Here is a 6,625-nt window from a genome sequence, read left to right as displayed (position 1 = left end):
AAAGTAATCGTGAAAAACATGGGTATTTCACTGTGAAACAGGAAGCTAATACCCACCTTTAAACACGAACTTAATACCCACCTTTAAGTGTAAACAAGACATAAACAAGACATTACGGTATTTGCCGCTCAAGGTAGATTCTTTGGTGGTCGATTTTTGTTGTTCTGCTAATGACGCTACCTCTTAGTTGTACCATGAGTAATAGTCTTTAAACAGTTACTAAAAATGCGCATGCACCGAATTATGTCTGTTAAAATAAGCTACGGTGGTGTTTGTTTTTCGCTTGTATTTTGTCATCATGCGATTTGTTAATGTTGTTTAATTATTATGTAATTTTAAACGTTTCTTCTAAAGGGCGGAACTAACTTCTTTTTTCGCCACAATTTTCGCTGGTTACTTTTTTTAGATAACAGATTTTAAAGCAAAAAAAAAACACACTGATATCATTTAGTAGGACATTTTCTCATAACTTACGCTAAAATTTTAATAAAATTGTTATTTAATCATTGATATGTTTTAGTGTTTGAAAAAAGTAATCGCGAAAAATATTAATTAAGGCTGGTACTAACCTCGTTTTTCACCGATGAAAACTTATATTTTTCGCGATTACTTTTTTGAAAAACTGCTCAATCCCGGCGTGACCATCTTACAATTTTCAGCGGTGGTTATCCCCTCCTAATGCTGGCAACATTTGTGAGGTACTTTGCCATGTAAAACTTCTCCTCAAAAGAGGTGTCGCACTGCGGCACGCCGTTCGGACTCGGCTATAAAATGGAGGCCCCTTATCGTTGAGCTTAAACTTGAATCGGACTGCACTCATTGATAAGTGAGAAGTTTGCCCCTGTTCCTTAATGGAATGTTCATGGGCAAAATTTGCAATTTTTTGCTCAAATGTCAATGATAAAATAACAATTTTATTAAAATTTTACCGTAAGTAATGAGGAAATATCCTACTGAATGAAATCAGCGTGTTTGTTTTCTTTAAAATCTGTTATCTAAAAAAGTAACCAGCGTAAAATATTGCGAAGAAAGAAGTTAGTACCGCTATTAACTTATGAAACAATTTTATTCAAAGTATTGGCTGGTACTAACCTCCTTTTTCGCCGATGAAACCCACATTTTTGGCGATTACGTTTTTGAAAAACTAGTTGTGTTCGTTTACCCAATAATTTGTACAAATTTGCACAAATTTTTACTGGAAGTCGTTCGCGTACTTTACTTGCCAGCAGAAGAGAGCGGGAGAGTGCGTGAGAGCAAACACAATTTTGAGATTTTGGTAAATGAGAGCTTGCAAATTTCTGCTAGAGGTTTTTTCCCAGCTGCAATTCGCAGCATCGAACAGATGTTTTTTGAAAGCTGTTTTATTGAAATAAATAGCAAAAGAGAATAGAGGCTGTTCTTACTCTCCTGCAAAGTTTTACTGGCAAATATTTACTGGAAAGTAAACGAACACAGCTACTACATAAATATCATGGTGTAACAGTTAAATGTGATCTCACTTGTAAAACAACCACAAATCATATGTTGCAGTCCGCCATCTCGTCATCTAAATGTCATTTCAAAAATGACATTGTTCTCAATACAGCCAAAGAAATTTGCGCTGGTGTGTGTACGTGTGCAGGTAAAATAAGAGAAAGAGAGACACAATCAAAGAGAACAGGGTTCACTAACAGAAGGTTAGGTCATCTGCCCAACAACAACAAAATCAACTAAACAACCCTGTGGCGATGGTGGCGCAAATTCCCACTAGGCTGTCAAAATTCTTTTAGTTTTTAGTTTTTATTTGCATTAGCATGTGTAGCAGCCACAAGATCATCAGATCTATGATTATAAACGTGTAAATTACAAATTAAAGCAACTAAAATGTGAAGAAATTAACAAAATGTGAAAAAATTTAAAATCCAAACAACGTATTTGACGTTCTAGTGGGATTGTAACAACTCTGGAATTGCAAAAAATTCTTTCAGCTGGGTAGGCAGTGCTGCCAGGTCTTTTTCGCAAAAAATCGTCAAAATTGAGAAATAAAATCGTCAAAAATTTTCGGTAAATAAAACTGGTCAAAATCAATTAAATTGTGAGATTTTCAAAGGGTGAACGAGCTAATAGAAAGTTTACCAATGCCCTTACTTCAAAAATATTGGGGGTTAATTAATTTTTTTATTATAGTTTTATGCCCATATTCACAAAACTTAAAGTGGCATTAAAGTAGGCTTATTTGACAGATTTCCTTTATAGAACTGTCAAATAAACCTACTATAAGGCTGTTTTAAGTTTTGTGAATACGGGTGTTAGTTTTTTTCCTAAATATATAATTATTTTCATAAATATATAATTTTTCACAATTTTAATTATGGAAATATACACAAAGAGTAACACGCTAAAGTAATTCAAAATCTACATCGCCCTTAAAACTTAACCATTTTTCACATTAAAATGATACGGATTTGTCACACAAAGTGAGCTATAAAAGACAATTCTGAACTTTTTTTTCTAATTTGAGGCTAATGTCAATGCAAATAGAGCCAAAAAAAAAATCGTCAACTTATAAAGGGATTCAAATCCAAAATCGTCAAGCGTCAAAGTGCCAAATTTTGGATAAAAAATCGTCAAAATGACGTAAAATCGTCACGACTGGCAGCCCTGTGGGCAGGTGACCTAACCTTCTCTTTGTGAACCCTGAAAAAGAACGTTGTTGTAAATAGTTCTGTTCGCGTACATTTCCAATCAAAATTTGCCACTTTGAGTACGCGAACACACGCAATGTTAACACAGAACTGTACCGCAATTCTGTAACTTATAACGAAGTTCGTTTAGTTAAATTAATCGACAAAAAATTCGTTTGCACTAACGATTATGTTATTCTCTAAAGGCCAGTTTACACGATACGTCTGATTGATGATCATTGTGATAGTATTAGTGAAAAACAAAGGTGTATGCGTCACACCTACACATGATCATCAGTCATGGCCAAAAATCAAAATCACTTTGATTTTTTCGATGAATGACGCCTATCGATTACAGTTTACAAAGAAATGTGTAATCAATAATTGGCAGATATTGGAAAACACATTATGTGCCAATTAAAGCAATAAAATGAGAAGTAAACTATGAAAAATGAAATAAAATCAAAGAAAAGAAAAAAATCGATGTATCGTTTTTGGCAAAACCTGTAATCAACACGTACACTCGATGATTGTCAATCAAACGTATCGTGTACACTGGCCTTAATTCCTCATTAAAAGAAATCGTTATCTAGTTTTTCTCTCCGGCAACTCTCCCAAAAACAACGAAAAGCACAAAGAGGAATTGACTAAAATAATAAGAAATTCTTTTGAAAGCTTGAAATTCTTCTTTTATTTAATATAAAAACATCACAAACCTAAATAAAATGTACACAATTATTTAGGCAAAGTGTTATCAATACCAATTTATAAAACTTTTTTATATTACGAAAAGAACGCCACCAGGCTTGTTAATTTATTGCACACACACATATCCTAAATGTTTTAAGAAAAAAAAACAAGAGAATAATTGCTCCTTAATCCATTGTAAATAATTATCTTTATTTCTTTCGCCAAAGTAAACACCAAATAATTTTCCATCGTTTAGTTCTCGATTTTCTATACGTTGACGAAAACAGTTGATTTTAACGATGTCGATGATCGTTAAAAGAGGGTACTGAATACCAAATTCTTTAAAATTTCTGCTATCGCTTTTTAACGAAACAATTTTCGATAAAACCCCGTACTGAATTCCACTACGGACATCTAAATACCGTCAAACTGGCCGGCTGCTTTCAGCTGTTCGCGTGAGATCACCTTCATAAATCCACCTTGCACAAATATCAATGATAAAAAAAAACATTTTTATTAAAATTTCGCCGTAAGTAGTGAGGAAATGTCCTACTGAATGAAATCAGTGTGTTTTTTTGCTTTAAAATCTTTTATCTAAAATAAGTAACCAGCGAAAAATACTGCGAAATAAGAAGTTGGTACCGCCCTTATTACGATATCATTCACATTTTATCGTGTTTCAATAAAGTAACCACGAAAAACATGCGTTTTCAACCATAGACGGTAGATACTATAGATATGCCAAGCGACTCTTTTTTTGCGCTAGCTGCAAAGATTAGAAATAAACGAAGAAACTTGAGAGAAGAGAGAAATTTTGAGAGTACCGTTAATGAACAATAAAACTTATTTGGCTAGTTTTCAGTCGATTGTGGACACTATTTTGCTTTTAAACATAACATTATTTTTACAAAACATTTGTTAACTTTGTTGTTAGCTTATTTTTGTTAATTTAATTATGTTTTTAATAGTTTTTATGTTCACTGATTTTCTATTTTTTCTCTCTTGAGGTGACTCTTACGAATAGCACAAAAGAAAACGTCAGATTTCTAATCGTTGCAGCTAGACGCCAAAAAAGTGGGAGAGTGAAGACTTATCTTTATATATACATTGTTTTTGTTTTCAACTGTGAAAAGCGAACATAGTACTTACCTGGTACTAACTTCTTTTTCACCGTTATGGGCGGTACTACGTTCGCTTTTAGCGAAATTTTTTCACGACTACTTTTTTTAAATGGTAAATTTAAAGGCAAAAAAACTTTCTGATTTTATTCAGTAGTACATTTCCTTTTAGTTTATGAAACAATATTATTAAAATTATTATGTTATCATTAAGATTTTTTTAGTTTTTCGCAAAAGTAACCACGAAAAACATGCGTTTCCAACTGTGAAAACCGAACATAGTACTACCCTTTAAAAAGCACATTTTTCGCCGGTTACTTTTTTTAGATAACAGACTTTAAAACAAAAAACCACGCTGATTTTATTCAGTGGATATTTCTTCATTACTTAAGGTGGGTATTAAGTTCGTGTTTCACCGTGAAAATGAATATTTTTTCACGATTACTTTTTTATATAATAGATTTTGAAGCAAAAAAACGTGCAGATTTCATTCATTATGAAATATAAAATAAAGTTTCATGTTTTTAGTAAGATTTTTGTAGTTTTTCAAAAAAGTAATCGTGAAAAACATGGGTATTTCACTGTGAAACAGGAAGTTAATACCCACCTTTACTGTAAAATTTTAATAAAACTTTTATTTTATATTGATAAATGTGTAGATTTCCAAAAAGTAACCGGCGAAAAATATGGGTTTTCACCGGTGAAAAACAAAGTTAGTACTAGCCTTTAATTTGTACGATAAAATAATTTGTACGGAACAATTAAAGGTGATCTCATTTGTACAGCAACATAAAAATCATATGGGGAATTCGCCATCTTGCCATCAAGCTGATCGCCGTTTTGCCAACACAAACAAAGAAATTTGTTTGCGTGAGTATGTACGTGTGCAGAAATTGTGCGTACGTGAGCAGAGAATATGAGAGAATAAAGATAACAACAAGACTGATTTATAAGGTGGTCTCTTTTGTACAATAACCACAAAGCATATGTCATAACATCGCGATAAACGAACATGTTGTTGTTGTAGCCACCCTTGCGTGTGGAAGGGGGTAGCGATCCTTGACCAGCCTCTGAGAAGGCTATATCGTTCCGGTACATAAAACCTTTCGCAGTGGGAACGAAAACGAACATGTACCAGCATTTAGTGTTAATCCATTGTACAATAATAGAAGGTAACATCACCTGCCCAGCTGATGAAATATTGCAATCTCAGAGTTGTACCCAAATACACTCTTATGTCAAATGGTTTGTTTGGAGTTTAAATTGTTTTCAACAAATTGTTTATTTTTCGATATTTTTATTGTTTTAATTTATAATTATAATTTATATATTATTAATCACAAATCATTTAATTTTTTGGCTGCTGCACGTGGATTTGCAAATAAAAACTAGAATGTCAATTTGACAGTGTACAGAAATTTGACAGAAGAGTGGGAAATTCTACCCCCAACCCCACAGGGTTGTATAGTTGATTTCGTTGTTGTTGGGCTCGTGACGCTACCTTCTATTATTGTACAATGTGTTAATCCTACCTTGCCTAAGTATACCTTGATAATTTGAATACTTGAAAACATACCTTCGCAACCATGTACATATATATTACACAAGCGAGCAAAAATTAAATTTCTAGAAGTTAGAGATGTGGTTTTACTCCAGGAACAAGTATCTGATGTGTGTTTTATGTGACAAAGGCTTGTAAAGCTAAACAAGGCGGAATGTATGCAAGTTATTGCAGAGGAGTTTACGAAGGCTCACCCGCCGTTGTTCCAAAAATACGCTTTAGATTTGTGTTCCTGGGGCCCAAATTTAAAGGTGTTCAAAAATTGTGAAAAACATGTGTCCGCTCTATGATATGCAGTTTTTATCCTTTATTAATAGATGCTATCGATAAGAGGGAATCCAATGATAAAATATAGATCGCGTCGTGTCCGTCTGTCATAATGAAAATTTTCCCATTAACATTCTATTAAAGAACAGGGGCAAACTTCTACATATCATTCGAGTGCTGTCCGATTCAAGTTTTAAACTCAATAATAAGGGGCCTCCATTTTATAGCCGAGTCCGAACGGCGTGCAGCAGTGCGACAGCTCTTTGGATAGAAGTTTATACATGGCTAGTACTTCACAAATGTAGCCAGCATTAGGAGGGTCTAAC

Source organism: Stomoxys calcitrans, chromosome 1 (genome assembly GCF_963082655.1).
Source record: "Stomoxys calcitrans chromosome 1, idStoCalc2.1, whole genome shotgun sequence".
NCBI lineage: Eukaryota > Metazoa > Arthropoda > Insecta > Diptera > Muscidae > Stomoxys > Stomoxys calcitrans.
This window is presented reverse-complemented; position numbering follows the sequence as displayed.